The 27321-nt window shown below is 39.3% G+C and overlaps 1 protein-coding gene across 3 annotated transcripts in view; it reads left to right on the forward strand.

Annotated features, from left to right (window-relative positions):
• The first annotated feature begins 448 nt into the window (after nt 1-448).
• Nucleotides 449-27321, forward strand: part of SMIM14 (small integral membrane protein 14) — a 68237-nt gene continuing 41364 nt past the window's right edge. Inside the window, exon 1 of one of the 3 annotated variants that reach the window (XM_069494276.1) lies at nt 449-723. The gene's annotated coding sequence lies outside the window, so the exon portion shown is untranslated. Of the gene's footprint in view, nt 724-1641; nt 1826-8336; nt 8391-27321 lie in introns of those variants that run through there. The other 2 variants (XM_069494274.1, XM_069494275.1) reach the window with 2 other exon arrangements.

Below are 27321 nucleotides of genomic sequence, written 5' to 3' on the forward strand. Positions count from 1 at the left end.
CCTCCAGTACTCCTGCTGAACTTAATTTTAGACAGCTTTCCGGTCCAAAAATGTTAGGGACGGCAAAGGGGATCAACAATGTCCGCACTCGACGTACTTTTGCAATCCCAGATCTCCAATTTTCACCTGGGCCTGAGTGATCAGAAAACAATCTCTACAAGGGGAGCCTGTCTCGGCAGATATCAGTTTGTACCCACCTCTATCTCTACCCGGATATTCTAAACCCTACGGCAAAGGGACACACGTTAGAGGACACTGTCCACCACCGACGAAACGGAGACTATGCGAGAGACTCAGTCTAGCAGACGCGAGCTCTCGGCCTGCTTCCCTCACAGTCCTCAGCCCCACCCCTCCCAACCGGAACTACATCCCTGCGCTCGGCGCCCCCACGCACCGCGTGACGTGGCGCTTTCCCCGACACACAGGGCGGGCGTGGGGCGCGCGCATGCTCGGCAGGCGGGGCGGCTGGGGTCTGGAGACGCTGCAATCTGTTGCGCCGCCGCCCTCAGGAGCCGGCTGATCCGGGTCTTGTGGCTAAGAGTGACGTGGTCAATCGAATCAAAACAGAGGAGGGGGAGGAAGCCGGCGGCCAGGAGCGGCAGCGGCAGCGGCGGCGGCGGCGTCCGGAGCAGCCGCAGCGTTCCGGAAGCTCCAGGCGGTCTTTCTGCCGAGCCTCGGTCCCGGCCCCGAGCCTCCCCGCCCCCTCGGTTACTGTCTGGGCGGGTGAGTGTCTCCCCCTCCCCGCCGCGTCTGCTAGCCCACCTCCCCCTCGCCCCGGTTCTGCCTGGGGGCTCCTCAGATTCCCGGGCACTGCGGCGGCTGCTGCGGCGGAACGGGGCTGCTCCTCGGGATGGTCGGTGGTCCCTGGTCGGGCTGGCGATGCTGCCCCGGGAGGAGCCGCGTCCCCCGGCGAAGAGCGAGGCAGACAGCCTGCAATTTGGCTTTCTCTGCAGGAAGTCAGAGTCGGGGCTCGGCAGGAAAGTGGACGGTAGCCACGGCTGGTTTTATTTTTAGGGCTAGATAGTCAACACGGGTGGAGGCGTGTAATGGAGTAAAAAGAAGAGAGTCGCAGCTGGAAGGAGGAACTCACAAACCCTGAACCACACTGTATCGTTTACCCGTCTCCCTCAACCGTTTCTGGGTATGGCGAAGTCACTAGGATGCGTCCTTTGTTGTGACATGAGGCAGGAAAGCTGCCACCTGAAAGCGAGAGCTTTTAAGCTCCTATGGTGTCGCGAATTTAAAGGATTCCCGTTTTCTATTTCTATTCCCGTTCAGCAAGTGGAACCAGGGCTGACAGTAGAGGTAGCACGCTTTATGGGAACAAATAGTATGCGACAAGCGTGTGACCGGCAGTACCTGAGGTCCCCGTTGCTGTTTAAAGGCAAAGTTGTCCAGAGTGGCTGTTTTTATGCGTCATGATTTTAGCCAAGATGATGTTTGTTAGTTGCAGAGAGTCAGTAGGATGTTTTCAGTCGCCTTAGTTGGCAAAATCGAGGATGTGGCCTTAATAATCGAATGTCTTAGTTTTGCATCAAGAGAGTCGGATGAGCGTTTCACGCACGTAATACCTACATTTGTAGAAAAGACCTTCCAGTTTTTGTGTTTTATTGTCAGAAACGGTTGGCCGCTATACATTCAATAACTTGGAAAACGTAAGACCGTCCAGGTGTTTTCGTCTTGAGACTCTTCAGAGACATTTTCGCTGCCCAGGGCTGTGGAGGTTGCAGAAAGCGTGTGTTCCCTACCACCTAAGGCGACTGGCGGCGTAGGTTCCCTTGGCCTGTTGGGAAGCTGCCGCCCTCCGCGCCCCTCCAGCGTCGAGGTCGGAAAACCAAACCTTTTTTGTCCTAACTTGGTTTTTGGAAAGAACATTCCCCCCCCCCCCCCAGAGAACTCATTAATTGAAGTGTTTCTGTGGTTAACAGAAACATGAAAGAGCAACAAAAGAATGTGATAATTACTCCTTATCAAATCCAGGAAGAGTTCTTAGATATTTAGATTATTTCCTTGAAGGGAAATTGTCCTTATTGTGGTATAACATGGACCTCTTAAAGAATCTTTTTCTCCTGTGTGTGCCTTTGAGATCTTTTTTCTTACTACCACAGTTGGAATCCTGCTGATTTAGATGAAGGAAAGTTTTCTTGAAGTTCTTCTTTTTCAGCTTTTGACCTTTTTTGCTAACCTATAACCAATAATTTTGCTGGCTTGAACTAATTTGTGAGAATTGGAGAAAATATTGATAAAAGCAGATAAGCAAAAAAGAAAATAATTATCAGTAATCCTCCCACCCAAAGATTACCAAAATGTTAATGATAGTTTATATCCTTCCAGACTTTTTTGCATTTATGTATTTTATACAAATATGTTGTCATACGACATATGCTTTTCTGTAACCTGCTTTTTCATATACTAGGTTTCAGCTTCTTGTGGTCAGCCTCAGTCCAAAAATACAATAAGATATTTGGAGAGAGAGAGAGAGAGAGACACCACATTCACGTAACTTTTATAACAATATATTGTTATTATAATTGTTTTATTGTTAGTCTCTTACTGTGTTTAATTTATAAATTAAACTTTATCACAGGTATGCAAAGGAAAAACTATAACACATATATAGGGTTCGACACTGTCCATAGTTTCATGTCTCCACTAGGGGTCTTGGAACATATCCCCCATGAGTAAGGGGGGACTATTGTATGTTTGGCAAATGGTAGTTATTAATGGTTTTAAACAGTTTCCTCACAAATCTCTATGATAATGTAAGGCTTAAATAAATATGCATTGTGTGGCAAAGTAAGGCTTGGGAAAGTAGTGCACAGCCTGAATTGACAATATGGAAACTGAAATAGTTTTTGCTAATTTAGTGATTTGATTCAGGTAAAGATTTAGTTCTAATCCATAGTTATTCTATGTTCGAAACGCTGAAGCTGTTCAGGCCCTCTGTGGCAAGGTCCTGGAAGACTTTTCGCATCACACTTAATATGCTTTATTGAGTCATGGGTGTGTGCCCGTTTAGTCCAGTGCTTTACAGTGGCACCAAAAAAGCCTGCTATGGAAGAAAATAAAATGTCCTCTTCATCTCAGTTTCAAAGGAGAAATACATATCATGAAGTACCCTAAATCTGCTAATACCCATTTTGGGTCCAGTTCTCATAACCTTGCCTAAAACCTTTAAATCTCTATTTTCATTCTGTGCCTATTGGGTAATTAGTCCCAGAGCTTACTACTCATTATGTGACTTAGTTCTTTTTCTTTGATTTGGCTTAAATTATTGTATTTAATATGTATTCTAGATTTGTCTACTTCTTCCCATCCCTGCTGCCACCACCTTTGTCAGACTATCGTCTCTCACCTGATCCACTGCAGTGACTTCCTGGTCTTCTTGCTTCCACTTTGACTTTTTATGGTGCATTCCTCTTACCAGCCTCAGAGATCCTTTAAAATGTAAATCTTATTGGCACCCCCTTGTTGAAAGTCTCCCATCCACATTCAAAATAAAATCCAAACTCTTTACCAAGGCTTGCCAGGTAGTATACATGTTTTGGCACTGCCGCCTTAATCTTAGCTGTATCCCTCTACCTAGTTCAGTGGCTTGGAGCCTGGCCACATGAGTTTCTTCCTGTATTCCAGCCCCACTAGCAGGTTCAAAAGATCCTGGAACTTGCCAAGCTAGCTCTTGCCACAGGCCCCTTGCACTTGCTATACCCTATGGCTTCAGTACTCTTCTTCCAGTGGTTGATTCTGTCGTGTCACTCAGGTCCCAATTCAGATGTTGCTTCTTCAAGATGATTGTCCCATCTCTCCATTCTATTTTCTTTACAACATTTATCACTCTCTGGAATTCCCTTATTTTTTACTTTCTGTCTTCTACACTGGAAATAAAGCTCTATAAAAATGGGGACCTTGTCCATCCTTTTCACTGCATAGTAGGTACTCAGCGTTGAAGGCATGAACTTAGTGAACATGTCTGTATTCCTTTGAACATACTATGTATTTTAGGCAAATTCTTTCTGGAAAAGCCCAAATTTTCAGCCTTTTTTTTTTTTTAATAGTTCAGTACCTTTATTCTCTTTGACGTTTGGGCCAGAAGACACCGACATTTTACTTTAGACCTATTGAATTAATACCCTGGGAGAAATCATCCTTAGAATCTGCATTTTTAATAAACCCATCAGATGATTTTAACTCAAATTAAACTTTGAGACTCTCTCTTAATCTTTTAATGGATTTTCCTTGAGAGATTGCTTGCTTTATAGTGGTAATGATAGCTACCATGTTTTGGAACACTTTTTTTTTTTTTCTTTTTTTTTTATTTCATCTTATTGTTATGGGGGATACAGAATTACAGGTTACATACGTTGCCCATGTACCGCCTTTCCCGCCAAGTCAGAGCTCCAGGCGTGTCCGTTCCCCAGGTAGTGCGCGTTGCACCCATCATGTAGGTATATGTCTCTCCCCCCCACCCCTCCTTCCCGAGTCAGCACCTTCAAGTGTTACCATTCCCTAAACGGTGCTGGTGCGCAATGCACTCATTGTGTAGGCATACCCCCATCCCCTCCCCCATCCCCACCTCAGTCTGATATCCGATTGGTGTCGTGGAACACTCTTTATATGTCAGATACTATGCTCAAAATTACTCTTCCATATTTTTCATTTAACTGCAGAACAAGTCAGATGTAGATATTCCCACAAATGAAGACAATGAGACATAGTGGCAGAACTTGGATTTGAACCCAAATCTATCTTTTTAATCACTCTACTGCCCCTGAGCTACAGAGTTTAGAAATGTAACGATATTTCGATTAAGATAGGCCATGTTTTCATGAAGGACAAGGTAATGTTTTCTGTCCCATTTCCAATCTTGTCCTCAATGAAGACCATTGTTTACTTGGCCTTTTTGTCTGAAATTGCACAGCTTGGAGATTACTTTGAGAAACATACTGCAAAGGAAGGCTCGTAGGTCTTTTTGTTTTCTTGTATTGAGTACTGAGAGCCTACCAGGCTTAAAGTAAAATTGGAGTATTTTCTCCTTCTTTGTGTGTTGCTTCTCATTCCCCAAACCAAAACCCCATCTAGCACTTTCTGTTGATAGTCATTTGAGTTCTTCCTACATTTTCTCCATTGATTTGGGTGTTTTACTATTTGAATACTATTTGTTTTACTATTTGAATTACCTTTGGATCATCATAAACTGCAGAGATTTCTGCAAGAAATTGTAAAGATTTTGCAGAAATCCCAACTGTTCTTTGTAACATTGTGACTTTTTTTTTTTTTTTTTTTTTTTGAGACAGAGTCTCGCTTTGTTGCCTGGGCTAGAGTGAGTGCCATGGCGTCAGCCTAGGTCACAGCAACCTCAAACTCCTGGGTTTAAGCAATCCTCCTGCCTCAGCCTCCTGAGTAGCTGGGACTACAGGCATGCACCACCATGCCCGGCTAATTTTTTCTATATATATTTTAGTTGGCCAGATAATTTCTTTCTATTTTTAGTAGAGACGAGGGTCTCACTCTTGCTCAGGCTGGTCTCGAACTCCTGACCTTGAGCGATCCACCTGCCTCGGCCTCCCAGAGTGCTAGGATTACAGGTGTGAGCCACCGCGCCCGGCCTTAACATTGTGACTTAAATTAGGATTTTTTTTTAAAGGTTATAAAACTTCTTAAGTACTAGTTTAGGCTTATAAATAAAGGGTTTTGTTTTGGGCGGGGGGTGTGTATGTGCATGTTCATGTTTTGGTCCACACAACAAGTACTAACCATATGAACGGTTGTTTCTGACTTTAGCTGGGCAGAATCAGTGGATCCTGCCTTAAGGTTAAAGAACAGTTCTGGGAAATTCAAAGCCTTTCTTTTTTTTTTTTTTTAAAGAGCCAGGGTATTTCTGTGTTGCCATGGCTGGAGTGCAGTGAGTATTTACAGGCATGGTCTTAGCATGCTACAGTCCTAGACTCTTGAACTCAAGCAATCCTTCTGCCTCAGCCTCCTGAGTAGCTGGGACTACAAGCACAGCCAGTGCGCACTCAAAGCCATTTTGAAAGAGGGCTGAAAATTATTTGAGTCTGAAATTAGAAAACAATTACTGGCCAGGTGCAGTGGCTCATACCTACAATCCTAGCAGTCTAGGAGGACCAGGTTGGAAGGGAGGATCCCTTGAGCCCAGGAGTTCGAGACCACGCCTGTAGTACCAGCTACTGGGGAGGCTGAGGCAGGAGTATTGCTTGAGCCCAGAAGTTGGAGGTTGCTATGAGCTAGGCTGATGCCAGGGCACTCTACTCTGGGCAACAGAGTGAGACTCTGTCTCAAAAAAAAAAAAAAAAAAAATTACCTGTGCTTTTTTCGGCAGCACATATTCTAAAATTGGAATGATACAGAGAAGATTAACATAAAATTAAAAAATTCCTTTCTGAATATCAATAATAGTAGTATTGACTATTTACAGAGTATATATACCAGTCCCTTGACTTTCTTTGCATATGTTATGGTTTTTTATTTCTTATTTTTAGAGACAAGGTCTCACTTTGTCACCCAGGCTGGAGAGCTGTGATATAATCGTAGCTCACTGCAGACTTGAACTCCTGGGCCCAAGCAATCCTCCTGCCTCAGCTTCCCAAAACGCTGGGATTACGGGCATTAACCGCCATCCAGACCCCCTTTTTGTTTTTTTGAGACAGGATCTCACTCTGTTGCCAAGGCTAGAGTACAGTGGCATCATCATAGCTCACTGCAACCTCAGACTCCTGGGCTCAAGTGATTCTCCTGCCTCAGCCTCCCCAGTAGCTGGGACTATAGGTTTACACCACCATGCCTGGCTAATTTTTCTACTTTTTTAGAGATGGCGGTCTCTTTGTGTTGCTCAGGATGGTCTTTAACTCCTAGCCTCAAGAGATCCTTCCACCTTGGCTTCCCAAAGGGCTGGAATTACAGGCATGAGCCAACAGGCCCAGCTTTGGGTTAACTATTTAAAACTTTGGTTCTCCATAATATGATTTATATTGGTGAAAAACTGGAAACTACGTCCATGCCCAACATTAAATGAAAACTCCAAGTCGGTTTATTTAAAATATCTTATACTACATAGCCAGTTAAAAATCCTGTTCATAAGGTTTCTAAAGCCATGGTTAAAAAAGATCATTATGTTAAACCTCTTAAAAAACCCAAGAAACAAAAAAAAAGTATATAAGAATATATAGGTACTACATGTCATTTACACCAAATATTAGTTTAAAAAAAAGACTAGAAGGAAATACATACAGAGATGACTTCTGAGAGGATTATAAATTTCATTGTTGGCTTTATGTATTATCCTCTGCAACGTTTTAATAACGAGCATGTCTTTTTTTTTTTTTTTTTTTGAGACAGAGTCTCACTCTGTTGCCCAGGCTAGAGTGAGTGCCGTGGCGTCAGCCTAGCTCACAGCAACCTCAAACTCCTGAGCTCAAGCGATCCTCCTGTCTCAGCCTCCCGAGTAGCTGGGACTACAGGCATGCACCACCATGCCCGGCTAATTTTTTCTATATATATATTTTAGCTGTCCATATAATTTCTTTCTATTTTTAGTAGAGATGGGGTCTCGCTCTTGCTCAGGCTGGTCTCGAACTCCTGAGCTCAAACAATCCGCCCACCTCAGCCTCCCAGAGTGCTAGGATTACAGGCGTGAGCCACCGCGCCCGGCCGAGCATGTCTTATTTTTAAAAAAGAAAAAGAAGGGCTGTTAGCAGGACTCCATCTCTGCAAAAAATAAAAAAATTAGTCAGACATCCATTCCTGTAGTCCTAGGCACTCAGGAGGCTGAGGAAGGAGGATCAAGGTTATAGTGAACTATGGTCATGCCACTGCACTCCAGCTTGGGTGACAAAGATCTTGTCTCAATCAATCAATAACAGATAGCTAACCCAAACTCTGAATAATTATAGCAACCAATTAATAATATAAAAAGAAGCCATATTAAAGACTTTTTAATGGTTTGAAATGATTTTATCGTAATTCAACAAGTATATGCAGCATATATTACTTGCATATGCTTAGAAAATTTACATGGAAGTTTTTAATAGAAGCTGCTTCTGAGGAGAATACCTTTTATTTTTCTGTTTTTTTTAAGTTTTGGTATTTGAAATTTTAAACTATAAATGTATTTTTTTAAAAAGAACTTTGAAAAAGTGTATATTTTTCTAAACTAAACTAATTTTTAGGTGTATATTTGGGTTTATGTATTTTTAATAACATTTTAAACTTTATTGGTTTGTTTTGGAGAAAGTTTCCTTCTTTTTGCTTATTTTCATATTGAGTTTTCATTTCCTTTTTTTTTTAAATTTAGGTCAAAGCACAGATGTGAGTTTCAGCTTTGTAAAAATACAGAATGAAGCTGGTTTATGCTTGACTGCTCTCATTCACAGGTATTACAAATGCAGAGCTTTCAAAATTTAACAGCTAATAAAAGTGTTTCAAATCCAGTTCGGGGTATAGTAAGCATCTTCATGGTGTACGCACCAGACTTAGAGGTCAGAGTTCTGGCTGCTATCATATTTTATCTTGCAGCATAGTTTTTTAAAAACAAGTTTATTCCTTACATAATATGTATTTTGTTGCTTTGTTAGTTACTCTTAGCAAAAGTAATGTAGAAGAAACCGATTTGCTTGAAACTTTGAACAGACTTTTAAATCTGTTTATTCATTTTATTTAGCAATAGTTGCTTTGTCACAGTGGTTCTAAGCATTTTTCGTGACATGATGAATGACATTTTTGTGCACATATGTCATCCTGGCTGTCATATGGATGACAGAGGCTGTGAGTTACATGGGTTTGGAGAGCAGTGTCCATAACTTTACTACTTTCTGCTCAGAAAAATCATATAGGCCAGCAAGTAAATGAAGTGATACCAAGAAAAATGTCTTGATTCCGCTCTAATTTATTTGGATGATGCAGATCATTCACAAAAACATTACTTGTGGTATACCTCACAATTTCAGAACTCACAAGTATTTTGTAATGCAGCTGTTGAAACCTGCTTTCTTAACATTTATAAGTAACTTATGTCTGCTATGATTTGAGATCACCTAGTGTGGAATTTTTATATCTTTTCTTGAGTTTTTCTGTTGCTGATCGATGAGAAAGGTCGCTTTTTCCTTGAGTTTAAAATGTGGAAAAATTGGAATATGACTAATAAATACTGTTGAGTAAAAATTTTAGAAAACATTTTCAAAATATGATACTTTGGGTTGTGATATTGAATATAAACAAAGATGATTTAATTGAAAAGTTTTCCTTTGGTCATTTATGGTACATTTAACCAGGTATAGAGAGAATCTTTGGGATTGCATAAGAGTAAAGTACAGCCAGCAAAGGACAGGAAATCAGTGGGTAAGGAACCAAGATTTAGAAAGAAGACTTCTTTCTTCCGTTTCCCTTTTATGCAGGTAAGTGATAGCTGTAGCCCCCAGAGGACACAAACACTCCAAAGCAGTACACAGAGAACTCGAGTTTAGGATTAAAGATAACTTAGACTTCAGTTGACCCCAGCATATTTTCAGTTTATAAAGCAGTCTTAGCAATTCTCACTTGATCTTTGCACAGCCCTTTAAAGTGAATAGTTTCAGTTATCACTGCTATGTATAAACTGAAGTCACAGAAAGGCTAAATAATTTATCCATTTCTCAGTAGTGCTTTAACCTGAATCACTTATCTAGGATATTCTTTCTGCTATCCCATGATGTCTTAGCAAGTGCTGTCTAAAGTGATTCCTAGAATATGAACCAAATATAAAGAATAAAGGGGTCACTGAGGAAAGAGAAGGTAATGTCTAAGACATAGTGCGATGTTCTTTTTTTTTTTTTTATTTGAGCACATGCCAGGGCTACAAATGTTTAGATTACATATATTGCCCTTGCCCCACCCAAGTCAGAGCTTCAAGCTGGCCATCCCCCAGACGGTGTGTAACACCTTGTACACTCGTTAGGTGTGTATATGCCCATCCTCTCCTCTCCCCTCCCATCTGCCCGATGCCCGATGGATGTTACTACTATATGTGCACTTAAGTGTTGATCAGTTAACACCAATTTGATGGTGAGTACATGTGGTGCTTGTTTTTCCTTTCTTAGGATACTTCACTTAGTAGAATGGGTTCCAGCTCTATCCAGGATAATATAAGAGGCGCTATATCACCATTGTTTTTTGTTTCTGTGTAGAACTCCGTAGTATACATATATACCACATTTTATTAATCCACTCATGTATTGATGGGCATTTGCATTGTTTCCACATCTTTGCAATTGTGAATTGTGCTGCTATAAACATTCTAGTGCAGATGTCTTTTTTATAGAATGTCTTTTGTTCTTTTGGGTGGATGCCCAATAATGGGATTGCTGGATCAAATGGTAGGTCTACTTGTAGCTCTTTGAGGTATCTCCGTATTGCTTTCCACAGAGGTTGCACTAGTTTGCAGTCCCACCAGCAGTTTATGAGTGTTCCTGTCTCTCCGCATCCACACCAACATTTATTGTTTTGGGACTTTTTGATAAAGGCCATTCTCACTGGAGATAAGTGATATCTCATTGTGTATTTGATTTGCATTTCCCTGATGATTTTGAAAAGTTTCTGTTCATATCCTTTGCCCACTTTTTGATAGGGTTGTTTGATTTTTTTCTTGCTGATTTTCCTGAGTTCTAAATAAATTCTAGTTATTAGCCCTTTATCGGATGTGTAACATGTGAATATTTTCTCCAGTTCTGTAGGTTGTCTGTTTGTTCTCATGAGGTTTCCTTGGCTGTGCAGAAGCTTTTTAATTTGATTGCGTCCCATTTATTTATTTTTGTTGTTGCTGTGATTAGTGCTGTGTTCTGAATGTGTTCCCCCAAGTTCACATTTGAAATCCTAACTCCCAATGTGATGGTATGAGGTGGGGCCTTTGGGTGATTAGATCATGAGGGTGGAGCCCTCAGGGATTAGTGCCCTTATAAAAGAGGCCCTAGGGAGTTGCTTGCCCCCTTCCTCAACAGTAGGACACAGTGAGAAGGCACTGACTATGAACCAGAGAGCAAGTCCCCCCAGACACTGAATCTGCCAGCACCTTGATCTTGGGCTTCCTAGCCTCCAGAAGTGTGAGAAGTAAATTTCTGTTGTTTATAAGTTATACAGTGTAATTTTGTTTTAGCAGCCCAATAAGATAGATACCTATGAAGACAGGGTCACATTGAATGAGAATTTCTGGAAAAGTGGTGGCAGCCTGGGGGTAGATCTTTAACAGAATCTTGTGTTGCAGAGAAATGGAAGAATTTAGGAGACAAGGAAATTCTTGATGACCTTGAAGAGTTAAGCCTAGTAGCAATGGGATGGAAGGTTAAGGAAAGTAGTTCTTCTTTTCTTGAATTTTGAGCTTTCTGCAGGGTGGTGATCACAAGTAATTTGTAATATTTATTTTGGCTGTTAATTATATACTGGTATATGTAATTATATTGTTATATTAAATAACTTAAATTGATAATCAACTTGATTGTAAGCTCTTGGAGGTTGCCTTTTGTTTCTTCTATATTCCCCTCTGAACTCTTCTGCTGGTTACTTAGTCCCCTGAGGATTTGGTAGATACATCCTTTTCAAGAAAGTGGAAGTGAGAGAAGCCAAGCGAGAGAAGTCGAGAGTTTGAATCCCACCTCTGTGTGCTGTGTGACTTTGGGCAAGTTACTGAAGCTCTCAGGGTCTCAGTTCTGTCCTCTTTAAATGAGTGGGTGAGTACTGCTGCAGCTCTCCAAAGTTGTGATAGTACCACTTGTGAACTTGTGGTTTGTTGAATATGAATAAATGAGGAGTTGGTATCCTCTAATCTATATCTGACCTATACAGTGATATCTTGTACAGGCCTCCTGGTCATGCTGACCTTGTTGCTTCTATAAATTCCCATTCCTCTCTGTTGAAAATAAACTTCTATTCTCCTTTCTAGCCTGCTCTAGTCTCTTCCATTTGAATAGTATGCCCTCTGAAAAGGTATTTTTAAGCTTTTGTTCTCTTATAAAAATACAAGAATTTCAGAGGTAGATTTTTTTTGCAGGATGGGTATTTTACTGTTATAAATAGCTACTTGTAGATAGATGAATCTACAAGTAGATTCATCACCTTATTGGGTCACCTTATTGGATCAGTATTATGAGAAAGTTGTTTCTAAAGTGATGAGCCTTGGTAAAAAAAGTTGGTAACTATGATGGCTTGACTATTTTGGTTTTAAAAATTTGTTATGATAAGTTTCAGGGATTTTTAACCATCAGGGAGTTTTAACCATAGAGATTTGTGATATTTAGGGTGTATAACAAGGTTTATTTTAAACATTTAAATTTTTTAAATCGCTTTAACTTCTTCCAGGCATAGCTTTAGCACAATTTTTAACAAATAGTAATTGACTGATTTGAATTTAATTCTGCATTCTTCCCTTGCCTATTTCCCATCAGAGATGCAAATGTAGTTTAAGAGAAAAGCATGTCATTGTTAAGAAGTAATAGGAAGTCAATCGATAGTTATCTAATTTCTGTACTGCTCTAAAGTTGTCTTTGTAAGGGTGAAACAAATGTAACTAACATAATTGGTCATATCTGGCAGATGTGGAATTAGTCCTGGTCAGGAACTTACAATGTGACTTCCTGTACAAGATCTGTCACATACTAGATGTGTAATCATGGTCAAATTACTAGCTTATCTGAACCTATTTTCCTCCTTTTTAAAACAAGGATAATTTTCCTGCTTTGATTTTGTCAGAAGGGAAAATTAACATCTTAACATATGTGAAAGTAGCTAGAAAGCTACATTTGAATATAAACTATTATTAAGTATGGCTATATTTCATTGAGACCCATTTCTTCTTTTTTTTTTTTTTTTGAGACAGAGTCTCACTCCATTGCCTGGACTAGGGTGCTGTGGCATCAGCCTAGCTCACAGCAACCTCCAACTCCTGGGCTCAAGCGATCCTCCTGCCACAGGCTCCCGAGTAGCTGGGACTACAGGCATGCGCCACCATGCCCGGCTAATTTTTTCTATATATATTTAGTTGTCCAGCTAATTTCTTTCTATTTTCAGTAGAGACGGGGTTTTGCTCTTGCTCAGGCTGGTCTCAAACTCCTGAGCTCAAACGATCCACCCGCCTCTGCCTCCCAGAGTGCTAGGATGACAGGTGTCAGCCACCATGCCTGGCAAGGACTCTTTTTAGATGTGATAATTAACATTGTAGTTATGTTAAATTAATAATTTGTTAATGTCATTTAATTAGTGTTCAAAGTTCCTGATTGTAAATGTCTTTTTACTAGGTTTGTTTGAATCAAGATTGATATATCTTAAATTTCTTTTAATCTATAACCATCCCCCTGCTGTCTCTTAAGTTTTATTTGATTTTTGCCATTTATTCATTGAAGAAACTGATTCAATTTCCCTGGATTTAGCTACTGCATCTAATATTTTTTATTCCTGATTTTTAAATTTATTTTGGTAGATGTAGGGGTACAAAGTGGTTTTTGGTTACATGGATGAGTTGTATAGTGGTGATGTCTGGGTTTTTAGTGTACCCAGCATCTGAATAGTGTACGTTGCACCCAATAGGTAGTTTTTCTTCCCTCACCTCCCTCCCACTGTGCCCACTTCTTAGTCTCCAGTGTCTGTTGTACCACTCTGTATGCCCCTCCGTACCCATAGTTTAGTTCCCACTTGTAAGAACATGTGGTATTTGGTTTTCCGTTCCTGAGTTACTTCACTTGTTTTTTTCCTGATTATACACGTTAATATCTGATCATTATATGATATTTGAAAAATGTACAAAGTGAAAAGTAAAATCCTACCACCCAGACATAACAGATATTAAAGTTTTATGTTTTCTTTTTTCTTTTTTCTTTTATTTAGTTATTTAGCTTTTTTTGAGACAGAGTGTTGCTCTGTTGCCCAGGTAGAGTGCAGTTGGTATCATCATAGCTCACTGCAACTTCAGACTCCTGGTCTTAAGCGATCCTCCTGCCTCAGCCTCTTAAGTAGCCGGGACTACAGGCCATACTGTGATGCCCGGCTACTTTTTCTATTTTTAATAGAGATGGGGTCTCCCTCTTGCTCAGGCTGGTCTGGAACTCCTGAGCTTAAGCAGTCCTCCTAACTCAGCCTCCCATAGTGCTAGGAAAAGTTTTATGTTTTCTTTCAGCTTTTTCATTTGTATGTGTTTCCCTGTGCCTTTTAAAACATGTACATGTGCTATGTTTATTTTTTATATCCTTTTAAATATCCTTTTAACATATTGTGATCTTTCTCTTTTTTTAATAAAAACAAATGAAACATTTGGCTGCATAATGTGTCACAATATGTATCATAATTTAAATATTCCCTTTGAGTCAGACTTTTAGGATTCCAATTTTTCACTGTTTTAAAGCTATTGTAACCATTTCTGTATATAAATCTTTGTATTTCAGATTATTTTCCTTGATAGAGTCTTAGAAGTGGGATTAGTCAGAGGACGTGAACATTTTTAAACATCTGGATTCGTATAGCCAGAAAAGTTATTATAGTTTATAATTTCAAATACAATGAATTAATGGCTCTATCTTATTTAATAATCTGTCTGCATATGCTCCATGTTATTACGATGTCTTTGCCAGCCATATTAGTGGAATGTTTAGTTTTTTGGTTTTTTTTTGGCTCCTTGATCTTGGAAGAATGTTTGTTTATTTTCCTAATTCTTTTGCTGTTTTAGTTTTATTTGGGATTTTTTTTTATGCACAGTCTTATGTTGTAAATTTGATTATTTTGCATTGTGTATATCTTTAGGAAGTCCTCCAAAGGTCAAATAAATACTTACCTTCTAGGATTACTGATATTTTTCCCTCTTAACTGCTAATAGGTTTTTCTAGGACCATTTATTGAAATAGCAATCCCTTCCCCATTTATTTGTGATTTGTGATTTTGATATGTAAATATAAATAAATATATTTTATGGTTGGTATGTTCAGAAAGTTCTAGAAAAAGGATTGATTGCTGGCTTGTAATATTCTCTTTCTCTCTCTTTTTTTTTTTTTTCTTGGTGCAACATTTTTTTATTGTTTACTTCTCCCAGGCCAGATAAAGAAGATAGTTGGTCTTAAAAATGTAACACAGGGGCATCAGGACTCAATCTCCACTTCTCACATAAAAGTGGACTGTTGTAGAAATAGTAATAGTAAAGTATGATTATTCATTACATTTACATAGTACATAGCAGTTCACAAGTCACTTTTATATTCAATATATGCCAAAGATAGGCTTGTGGAATATAAAGGATCTAGCAGCAAGGAAAGGTGAGCATGTGTTATATATGCATCCCTGCTGCCATTTCATCCCCAAATCTGTGTTCCGTAATGTTGTTTCCCACTGAGTCTATTCACCACTCACATTTCTTCTCAGCAGGAGGTTCAGCAGCCCCACAGGATCTGACATGCATGTTGAAAAAAGCGTGTGATCCTTTCTGTAAATTACAACACCTTAAAAACATGAAAGCTGCCATTCAATAGCGCTTGCTGCTTGGGAAGTATAATCAAGTGAGAATGGGTAAAAAAGATAATGGGTTGAGTGAATTTTGTTACTCTGGGGCTTTTAAGTGCAATTCCTAGAACCCCATATCTGTTTGAGGTTTTCTTGAGGGCAGTGACCCCATGTTGCTCATCACAGTTTCGTACCTGCCACAGTGTTCAGGATCAAGGTGTTCAAATGAGTTTGGCTTAATTGAATGAATTTTCCTTTCCTTGACAGTGTCAATTGTCCTCAGCAGCCCCTGGTGACAATTCCTGCCTGGATGTCTTTTTTGTTTTTTCATTTTAATCATTTTTTAGTGTATAATTCAGTGACATTAAGTATATTTACAGTGTCATGCAACTATCACCACTGTTTATTTATAGAACATCTACATTACCCCAGTCAGAAACTGTACCCACTGACTCCTCATTCTCCCCTTTCCTCAGCCCCTGGTAACTTCTTTTTCTTTTCTTTTTTTTTCATTTCTGCATATTATGGGGGTACAAATGTTTAGGTTACATATATTTCCCTTGCCCCACCCGAGTTAGAGCTTCAAGCGTGTCCATCCCCAAGACGGTTCGCACTGTACCCGTTAGGTGTGTATATACCCATCCCCTCCTCCCCTCTCCCACCTGTCCGACACCCGATGAATGCAATTCCTATATGTGCTCTTAGGTGTTGATCAGTTAAAACCAACTCAATGGTGAGTACATGTGGTGCTTGTTTTTCCATTCTTGGGATATTTCACTTAGAATGGGCTCCAACTCTATGCAGGATAATACAAGAGGTGCTAGATCACCATTGTTTTTTGTGGTTGAGTAGAACTCCATGGTATACATATACCACATTTTATTAATCCACTCATGTATTGATGGGCACTTGGGTTGTTTCCACATCTTTGCAATTGTAAATTGTGCTGCTATGAACATTTGAGCTGCCTGGATGTCTTGAAGTCCTTTTCTGTGTTAGCCAAGGCTTAATCCTGTGGCTTGAATAGTCATGGATTTGATGTAACTGGTATTTTTAAGTTACTATGCTGGCTCCACTTATTTCTGAAGAAGTGGCCTTGCTTTGGAAGGAGTAATATTCTCTCTTATCCCTCCCCTCCCTCCACGTTTTTTGTTTGTGTGTGTGTTTGTTTCCTGGCTTGCCATCCTGGCTATGGTAAGCATCCAGATAATGTCTTCGATTCTGGATGTACCTTGGGAAAAGATCTAAAATAAAACTAGCTTAGGCATTGTCATTCCCCCCCCCCCACCCCCCGCATTCTGTCTCATGTGTGTTTTTTAATGAATTCAAAAATGAATTCCCATTTGCTTTTATTTTAAACATAATTTAACAGAATACTATCCCAATATTAATAGTTTGTGGTATATACACTATTGTTTCAGTATTTTGATTCTCTTCATTGTTAAAGCTTCCAGATAAGAGAGAGTAGGGAAGAGAAAGGTAAACTTTGAAAACTGATTTTGTAAAGAATGATTGCCTCAGATTTAGGTCAAAGGCTGACTTTATTTTTTTATTTTTATATTTTTAGAGCAGGGTCTCACTGTCGCTCAGGCTGGAGGCAGTGGCGCAATCACAGCTCACTGCAGCCTCCAACTTTTGAGCTCGAGGATCCTCCCACCTCAGCCTCCTGGATCCTCCCACCTCAGCCTCCTGAGTAACATGTGCCACCCCACCCAGCTAAAAAGGCTGACTTTGGAAGTATCATTGTAGGGTGTGTTTATACAGATTACTTTGTAATTTCATTGATGAGATTTGGTTCATTTTGTAATACATTTACTTAGAGTTATAATCCCTTTTGTTATGTATTAGCTCTAATCAACAAATTCAGCAAATGATCGAGGGTCAGAGGGTTTAGACAACTTAGCTTATTTAGTTCAAGAGAAAATTGAGATGTAATTCTTTGTCCATAGAGCTAATGGTTCTGGTAGAGAGAACAAGAAACTTACTATAAGGTTATTCTTTTAAAAAGTTAAAGCCTGTGCTCACTTCGGCAGCACATATACTAAAATTGGGACAATACGGAAAAGATTAGCATTAAAAAAAAAAAGTTAAAGCCTGGTGTGGTGGTATGTTTACAATTCCAGCTACTCAGGAGGCTGAGGCAGGAGGATTGCTTGAGCCCAGGAGTTCAAGACCAGCTTAAGTAACAGTGAGACCCTGTTTCAAAAAAAAAAAATAATTAATATTTTTTGAATACTTAAAATATTCATATGGTATAAATTCAGAAGACTCAAAACTATACACTGAAAAGTCTCACTATTTCTGTCTCCTTCACTACTTGGGTACCTTTTCCAGGGCAACCAATTATAGAATTATTTGGAAATACTAGATTCTTAAGGGTTAGGACTATTTGCAAACATCTCACCATAGATTAAAAAAACTTACCCTAAAGTTATTAATGTTATGGGAGTTTGGCATCAGCATTCAATTTTTGAGTAGTATCTTGTTTACATATTCAAGTAAATTTGTACATATATTTAAACATTTATATACTCATATGTAAATACATAATTTGGTTCAAAAAGTAATATTATAGAAAAGAAAAGTAGGAAAACAAGGAAAAAAACATCTGACCACCTTAACAGTAACCAGTGTAATGATTTTAATGTACAATAATCCTTCCCCAAATTTAAATTCTGGGTATGTCGTAATTCTTTTAAAACCCTTAAAATTGAAAACCTTTAAAATTCTTTTAAAAACCTTAATCACAAGAATTTCACACGGAGCATACTGGAATTTCTGACTCATTTCTTGGGAGGGAAATGAATCTCTTAGTAATGTTGCTCTTGGAAGAAGGAACAGGGAACTAAACTTTATTGAAGGAGAGAGGAAACTGGGGATTGGAAAAAGAATAGAGAGGTTAAATAAGAGTACACATTTTTATAGTACAGCATTGAGAAAAATGAAGGAAAAATCTAAGTTGTGGTAATTCTGCGTTCTTAGAACTGTTTTTCTTTTTCTTTTTTTTTTGTGTTTGTGTAAGGAATGGATCTAAGATGTGTAGAAGATAAACTGACAGTCAGATTACACTATGTTGTTATGTTTTGATGTGGGTACCAGGTAGGATTTATTTGGAAAGGAAAGGGAAAGAACTAAGTCATGTGTTCAGTTTATGTCTGGTACCACAGTGGAATCTGAGCAGCAGGAGTCAGAAACTTCAAGTTATAAAATATAAAAAAATTGAATGTTTGGATGGAAGAACAAAAATGCCTAATATACAGTACTCTACCTCAAATCAAAATTAATTTGTAATTGATTGGAGATAAAACAGGAAAGAAAAAATTAACTGTAAGCCTCTTGGTAGAACTACAGGAAGGGTGATTCCAAAAAATTTCTAGAGAACAATGGATAATTGTACAATCACATTACCCATTATTACTAATTTAAGATAAGTAAAATGTTGGTAATAATCTGTTTCTTTTTAACACTTATAAGGACTTTCCTAGGATCACCTGGAACTAGTGTTCTAATCCTACCTGCCTGTAAATTTTCCAGTTCCTCAACCCAGAGTTTCCTACCATGCTATTTTTCATGAGCATAATAAACTGTTAATAGTTCTTTGCATCCTCTTTTTTTAATGCTGTGTTTTCAAATTTAATTATATATCATTTTGCAGTCTGCTTTAGTATGCTGTTTTCACTTAACACACAAGCCTTTTTTTCTTACTGCAATAAGTTTTTCATTCTAAAAGCAATATACTTCATTCAGAAAAGAAAATTAAGTAAAGACACAGGATGTATTATACAGCTAATGGTTTGGTTTTCATGGTCACAAAAACAATTCACTTTAAGATTCCCTTGTAATTAGAGATAATTAACTGTTCGTAGCTTGGGACTGATGTTGGCTATGAGAAAATTAGTATATATTTTAATTTATATATATAAAAGTTTTCATTCTGAGGTCTAGCCAGGAGCAGGACGTGTTTAGTCTGTGCTGGATTCTGCCTCACAGTCATCTGTTCATTATCTTTGCCTAGTTATTTGGTTGTCACAACTGCATAATTCAAAATTTGTGATTGTAGGGGGTGGAAAGGAAGGTACAATGAATACTATTTGGGTGATGAGGGCCCTTACAGACATGACTCAAGCATTACAAAAGTGATCCATGCAACCAAAAACATTTGTACCCCCTTAGTACTTTGAAATAAAAAAAAAATTGTGATTGTAGACACCTAGAGGTGTGCAGAGACCCTACGTGTTTCATTGCCATGCATAGACTCAACCTAGATCCTTCTTTTTTTTTTTTTTTTTGAGACAGTCTTGCTCTGTCGCTCCGACTAGAGTGCAGTGGTGTGATCATAGGTCACTGCAACCTCAAACTTCTGGGCTCACGCGATCCTCCTGCCTCAGTCTCCCAAGTAGCTGGCTAACTTTTTTCTAATTTTAGTAGACACAGGGTCTCACTCTTGCTCAGAGCTGTTCTCGAACTTCTGACCTCAGGTGATTCCTCCGCCTCAGACTCCCAGAGTGCTAGGATTACAGGCGTGAGCCACCGACCCTTTTAGGGATTTCCCTTCCCTGTCTTCAGTGGGATAGCATACCAGAATAAGCCAAATCTGTTCTAGAGATACTGTTAGCAAGAGACTGCTTTTGCTCGCTACACTGTGTTACTACGTCATATAATGTTCCATTGGTTGAATGTACCATAGCTACTTATTTATTAACATTTAGATTCCTTATTCTAACATTTAAATTCTTTATAATTTTTTGAATTTTCAGTAGTCCACAATTCATACATTCCCTTAGGACAGATTGATAGAGATGTAATTTTTAAGCGTATATATTTTTTAAAAACACTTTTTATTATAGGATTTAAAAAGATACGCAAAAGTAGACTTGTGTTATGATCTTCAGATACCCATGATCCAATTTCAACAATGTTTAACTCCTGCCAAGTCTTGTTTCATTTATACCCACATTAAGTTTTTTATTTTATTTTTTAAATAATAGACTTTATTTTTTAGAGCAGATTTAGGTTTACAGCAAAATTGAGCATACAGAGTTATATATTCCTCACACCCCACTGTGCGTAACCTCCCCACTAATGACAGCAGGCATCAGAGTGTTAGTATGTGTTAGCCACTGAACCTAAGTTAGTGAACTAGGCAAAGTTATTATCACTGAAAGTCCATAGTTCACATTAGGGTTCACTCTTGGTGTTGTACATCCTATGGGTTTTGACAAATGTATAGTGACATGTGTCCACCATTATAGTATTATACAGAATACTTTCACTGCCCTAAAAATCCCCCATCCATTTTTAAATTTTTAAGTAAGCATTTTTATTTTGGAATAAATTTAAATTTACAGAAAAGTTACAAAGATAATACAAGGAATTCCTGTATGCTGCTCCTCCAGCTTTCCCTAATGTTAATATCTTACATTCAGTATCAGGGTACATTTGTCAAAACTAGGAAGCCAACATTGGTACCTTACCATTATGTTAACACTAGTTAAACTCAGACTTACTTTCACCATTTTCCCACTCATGTGCTTTTTCTGTTCCAGGATCCCATTTAGAACACCGTGTTGCATTTAGTCTTCATGTTTCCTTAGCTTTCTCTGGTCTGGGACAGCTTTTTAGACTTTCCTTGTTTTTGGTCTCTGACAGTTTTGAGGAGTACAGGTTAAGTATTAATATTTCTGCCGGGCGTGGTGGCTCACGCCTGTAATCCTAGCACTCTGGGAGGCCGAGGTGGGCGGATCGTTTGAGCTCAGGAGTTCGAGACCAGCCTGAGCAAGAGCGAGACCTCATCTCTACTAAAAAAATAGAAAGAAATTATATGGACAGCTAAAAATATATATAGAAAAAATTAGCCGGGCATGGTGGTGCATGCCTGTAGTCCCAGCTACTCGGGAGGCTGAGGCAGGAGGATCGCTTGAGCCCAGGAGTTTGAGGTTGCTGTGAGCTAGGCTGACGCCACGGCACTCACTCTAGCCTGGGCAACAGAGTGAGACTCTGTCTCAAAAAAAAAAAAAAGTATTAATATTTCATAGAATTCCCTGATGTTTGGGTTTGTCAGAAGAGTTTTCTCTTGATTATACTTGGGTTTTTGGGAAGAATGCCACAGAAGTGAAGTGCCCTTCTTATCATTATTGAAGAGTGCATTATATCAAAATGACTTCCCACTAATAATATTTACCTTGGTCATTTGGTTAAGGTACTGTTTGCTAGGTTTCTCCACTGTAAAGTTACCTTCCTTTCTGTATTCTAGTCTTTGGAAGTGAGTTACTAAGTCCAGTCCATGCTCAAGGTGAGGGAGGAAGGTTAAGCTTGACCTCCTGGATGGGGGGAAAGGCCCCTCCCCCCTTAGAGTGTTTTAAAGCAAATCACAGGTAGCATAGCATTGATACGAATATTTTTATAGTTCTTGATACATATTGCCAAATTGCATTCCAGAGGATTGTAGCAGTTAACTGTAGGACTAGCAATGTATGAAAAAATTTTCATTGTACTTTTTTTGTGTTTTGTTTTTAGGTGGAAGTTCATTTTAATTTGCATTTATCTGATGACTTAGTTGAGGTGACTCTTTTCATGTTTTTAAATTAAATAGATAGTGCCTTCTTTGAGAATTGTCTTTTCCCTAGGGTTTCACCTATTTAAAAAAAATTTAAGAGACTCTAGTGGCTATTTTAACTCCTCCGTCTCTTAGAGACTTGCATGAGCTGTTGTGTTTAAGGTTCTAACAGTAATGATAAATTGGTTAACAGCATTGGAAAATTCCCTCACCACATATAGAAACAATATGACTCGCCTGACTTATATTACTGCCAAACTCTACCAGGAAACATTGTGTTAGCTGTAGTGAAGAGAGAAAATGACCTGGATCTGCAGAACAAGGGGAATTGCTTTTGCCTTCTCAACATACAGAGTACATCAATTCGCTGTCTTTTTGTGCTAAGACTTGTTTAGGAGTGGATAGGTTTGAGAGCTTCAGATGTATGTACTTATTTTGTCCTTAATGTACCTTAAAAGCCACCTATAAACTGTATTGCTTAATATATACTTGGAGTCAGATTGCTGTCATAAATATTAATTATAATAGAAAAATGCTAACGTATAAATTGTTTATTATAGAAAATTTCAAAAAACAAAAAGGTAGAGAGTAGTGGGAGGGAGGGCGTGAGGTATAAAAACTTACCTATCAGGTGCAGTGAACACTATTCTGGTGATGGGTACGCTAGCAGCCCTGACTTAAATCTTATACAAGGTATCCATTTAACAAAAACCTTTGTACCTCCTTAATATTTTGAAATAAAACCAAAAGAAATATTGTTATAAACAGTAAAAAAAAAAAAAAAGTGGTATAGGAACTCCCCAGTGCTTATCACCCAACTTCAGTATTTATCAACTCATCTTATGTTCAATTTTATTTCATCTATGCCTAAATCTACTTCCCTCACTCCCCCTAGATTATTTTGAATTTTGAATTTTTTTTAGCACACTGTTCATGTTTTCAGGACTTAGGCCTTTTGTGACATGTTGCACATTTTAGAGAAGCAATTAATGAAGCTGGTTGTCCTCAAGGATCAAGCCCATGTCTTTGGTATTAACATTGTTCTCTAACATTAGGGATATATGTTAAGGAGGTAAACAACTCTATGATACATGAAAGGTGAAAGTATTGTTCTATATTGGTTTATGTCAAAGGCATCTTCATAGCAGATTTACCAAAATTCTGATTCAATAACCCTCTTCTGTCTTGCCCAGGATAGAACAGCTTCTTAATATCCCTGGAGACCAAGGGATTTACAGGTGGGGAGGGATTGGTTACGGTTTTTTGCTCCAGTGCTTAGCTCCTGGTTTGTATTGACATTTGTTCTCAGATCCTAACCAAAAGAGAACTGTGTCCATTCTATTTTCCAAAAAAACTCTGGTGATTTTTTTTTTTTTTTTTTTTTTTTTTTTTTTGAGACAGAGTCTCACTCTGTTGCCCGGGCTAGAGTATGGCATCAGCCTATCTCACAGCAACCTCAAACTCCTGGGTTCAAGCGATCCTCCTGCCTCAGCCTCCTGAGTAGCTGAGACTACAGGCATGCACGACCATGCGCGGCTAATTTTTTCTATATATTTTTAGTTCGGCAGATAATTCCTTTCTATTTTTTTTTTTTAGTAGAAACGGGGTCTTGCTGTTGCTCAGGCTGGTCTCGAACTCCTGACCTTGAGTGATCCACCCACCTCGGCCTCCCAGAGTGTTAGGATTACAGGCATGAGCTACCACGCCTGGCCAACCCTGGTGATTTTAAAATGGAAACTATTAACTGAAAATTGAAAAGTACTTAAAACGGCTCAAGTCTACATGGAGAAAGTTCCACAGAAGCATAGCACTATTAAGGAATGTCCCATTTATAAATATATTTTCTCATTTTACTGGAGGCTAATTAGGACTGAAGTATAATTTAAAATTCTCATTACTGGCATATATAGATACAGAGAAAATAAACATTGTCAGGAATTCAGTAAATATTTATTCAGTAAGTGCTGTAGCTGAAGCAGTAAGGGGGAGGTGTTTGCAGACAGTGATGACTAGGATAGATTCCTGCCCTCAAGATGCTGTTTTTTGGAGGTGGGTGGTGGAGTCTAATTTTACTAAATGGATTAAAAAGAGCCATGTTTTATAATTTTGATAGGTAATACAGTGATATAAACAAGTCTCCCTTTCTTTGTAAAAGTCAGTGTGTTAATGCTTTCTTAAATTTCCATGTTCAGCAGCTACAGAACTGGATAGGTACTGGGCATTTTGGTATTTGAATTTCTTCTTTAAAAATCTTAGCAAAATATCTTTTCAGTTTAACCCACACATTGACCTGGTGAGGTACAGATAGGGAGGAAAGATGGATCAGTATTTGTATTAGACACTTGCTTATATCCACTCCAGCAGTCCGAGCCGTTTTTCCCCTTTTGGATAATTTGAAAAGACAGTTGAGAAACAGGCTTTCAAGAGTGAACTTTATCTACATAAGTTATATTCATTAGGTCATTAAGTCATTAAGTATGAAATGTCTGATTTCCTTGAGTACTAAGTTTGACAGTTGATATCTCTGACATTTCATTTTGACACTTAATTGGGTTTTTTCCTATTGTGAAGGTACATTCTCAGTCTTTCAAATGCACATTTTGGCTTGTGATTATCTTTCATATTTTTTTATAGAGCAATTTTTGTGAAACCATGGGTAAGTCAAAAATTTATGTTATTTTTGAAAGTGTTTGGGAAGGATGTGGCTAATGAATGCACAGTACGTTGATGGTTTGAGAAGTTCCATTCTGGTGATTTTAATTTTGAAAGTGAGCCATGTGGTAGTTGAGACTGGTGCCATTAGAAACATTGCCCTTCAATTCCCCATGGAAGCTTAAAAGTTCATGAGGCATTGGGTTCCATATATGGTATGGCTTTAAAGTAATGAGATAGATGTATCCCCAAGCTCTTCTAAGAATGGGGCTCCTCACTTTATAAACAAACTGTACACTTTCTTACTAAGCATGGGAAGAAAGGGCTGGGTGTAGTGCTGTTGGAGGGCAGGAGTCAGTATTCAGTCATTTTATCTTGTTATTTCAATGTGAGAATACTACTTGTGATTGGCCGGGCGCGGTGGCTCACGCCTGTAATCTTAGCACTCTGGGAGGCCGAGGCGGGTAGATTGCTCTAGGTCAGGAGTTCGAGACCATCCTGAGCAAGAACGAGACCCTGTGTCTACTAAAAATAGAAAGAAATCATCTGGGCAACTAAAAATATATATAGAAAAACTTAGCCGGGCATGGTGGCACATGCCTGTAGTCCCAGCTACTCGGGAGGCCGAGGCAGGAGGATAGCTTAAGCCCAGGAGTTTGAGGTTGCTTTGAGCTAGGCTGACGCCACGGCACTCTAGTCCAGGCAACAGAGCGAGACTCTGTCTCAAAAAAACCAAAAAAACTTGTGATTATTTCCCATATTTGAATAGCTAAGTTATTGAGTTAAATATTAAAAAAAACCCCACAGTGTTTGTATTTACTGTTCACATTTCCTGCAAACCTTCTTTGAGAGTTGATGGCTTAGCCAACCTGATTTCAAGAGTTAAGTCCATTTACTTAGTATCTGTGGCATTTAGAGCAGATAGACTGGAGTGGAAAAAATAATCTAAACTTCAACAGTCTGTTTAGTTGCCGACAAGAGCAATTACAGGGCCAATTTTTTCCCTCTGTGTACAATGCTATAAGGTCTTTCTTTAGAAAGTTTGTGCAAAACATTTTTGATGTATGTGTACAGTTGGTTCTACATACCTTTTCACCCAGCTCTCAGAGAAAAAGTGACAAAGAGGAATACATTGCAGTGATTAACCCCTGCACATGTGACCTACTGGATTAAAAATACAGTGCTTGCCATCATGAGTGAGGATACTAATGACCATTATAAAATGATTTGCTGTCTAGGACAAATGGGGATTCAGGGGAGGGTCACAGTGGCCTAAGTGCTGCTGCTGGTGGGAGCTCTCACCTATACCCAGATGTTCACACTGACTCAAGCCTTGAAAGCATTAGGAAACAGTGGGTTGCAGGAGTGAATTGCTCCTCTGGAGGAATCCTTTTCACTTCCCTTTCTTTACAGCTGTTTCAAACCTTCAAAATAATGGGGGAGGGGGGAGACTTCCATTCATAATTTTATGTTTCTACTTTAAACACTTCACTGTTGCTTGAATTTTAAAATATTAGGATAATGCCTCCACCTTTGTAATCAAGTAAAATACAAGTCCGGGAAAAATCAGTTGCCAAGATACCTAATGGCATCCACTCTTTTTTTTTTTTTTTTTTTTGAGACAGAGTCTCACTCTGTTGCCCGGGCTAGAGTGAGTGCCGTGGCGTCAGCCTAGCTCACAGCAACCTCAAACTCCTGGGCTCAGGCGATCCTCCTGCCTCAGCCTCCCGAGTAGCTGGGACTACAGGCATGCACCACCATGCCCGGCTAATTTTTTTGTATATATATATTTTAGTTTTCCATATAATTTCTTTCTATTTTTAGTAGAGACGGGGTCTCACTCTTGCTCAGGCTGGTCTCGAACTCCTGACCTTGAGCGATCCACCCACCTCGGCCTCCCAGAGTGCTAGGATTACAGGCGTGAGCCACCGCGCCCGGCCATGGCATCCACTCTTAACACGCTGATAGAAAAGGGGGATCAATGATTACAGATGCCATCGCCCCACCCATTCCCTGGGCCATGTTGGGATTTGAAAGTGCTGCCCCGTTCGTCTGTCCGCTAGCTGCTAGCTGCGTCCCCCAGCGGCTCCCAGCCCTGCAGCCTGGGAACACCGTAACCCGGGAGCTGACTTCTCTCCCCAGCCCCGTGGCTGAGTCAAACTGGCAACAGGAAAACATTGCCCCTGCATCTTATCTTCAGAATGTTCACTGTCTACCTGCAGTAGTTGGAAAGGGATTGAGGTTTTGGTCATAAGGTATTTGGATCAGGCATTGACATTTTACTTTCTCAAGAGCATGAAACATAAAACAGCCTTTCCTTCCCTGCCCCTAATTTTTACTTATTAGCCACCTGGCCTTGGGTCCAGGTTGGTGGTAAAGGTGGTGGTCTGTGAGGTGTATGCGCCGCCATCCACCCACGCCTTCTTCCAGCCACCTCAGTCTGAGCCTCCACCCTTCCTTCCCCCTTCTCCACAGCTGCCCTGCTTCCCTCACCTCTGCCCCCTCACCTGGCTCCCACTCTTCCAGGGCCTCTACTCACATCTCTCAGTCCAGCCTGTCTCTATGAATTTGCCTATTCTAGAAATTTCATATAAATGGAATCAAACAATATTTGCCTTTTTTTATCTGGTTTATTTTGGATTAATGTTTTC

The sequence above is a fragment of the Eulemur rufifrons genome, chromosome 19 (assembly GCF_041146395.1).
Source record: "Eulemur rufifrons isolate Redbay chromosome 19, OSU_ERuf_1, whole genome shotgun sequence".
Taxonomy (NCBI): domain Eukaryota; kingdom Metazoa; phylum Chordata; class Mammalia; order Primates; family Lemuridae; genus Eulemur; species Eulemur rufifrons.